The sequence below is a fragment of the Gavialis gangeticus genome, unplaced genomic scaffold (assembly GCF_001723915.1).
Source record: "Gavialis gangeticus isolate Ggan-Ray unplaced genomic scaffold, GavGan_comp1, whole genome shotgun sequence".
Taxonomy (NCBI): Eukaryota; Metazoa; Chordata; order Crocodylia; family Gavialidae; genus Gavialis; species Gavialis gangeticus.
Window position 1 is genome coordinate 54,562,130 of NW_017729033.1, and position 368 is coordinate 54,562,497.

Here is a 368-nt window from a genome sequence, read left to right on the forward strand (position 1 = left end):
TGTGCATGTGCAATTGTACACCACACCCTCCTGTCTAACAGCACAATATTGAAATCCTGAGCATTGACCCGACCCCTCAGGGCAACATGTACACTACATAAATGTGTACATGAGGACAAAAATATTTTTTGAAATGAAATTAATGAATGTTCTCTCTCCCCCTGAACCTGGGGACAGGGAACCAGCTCTATGTTTATAGGTTAGGAGCTGACTCTCTCGGCAGCACAGAGGCAGAGAGGGATCTTGGAGTCATGATTGACTCCAGGATGAATATGAGTCGCCAATGCGATGAAGCAATAGGCAGAGCCAACCGCATTATGTCACACATCCACAGGGGCATCACTAACAGGTCCAGCGAGGTCTTTCTC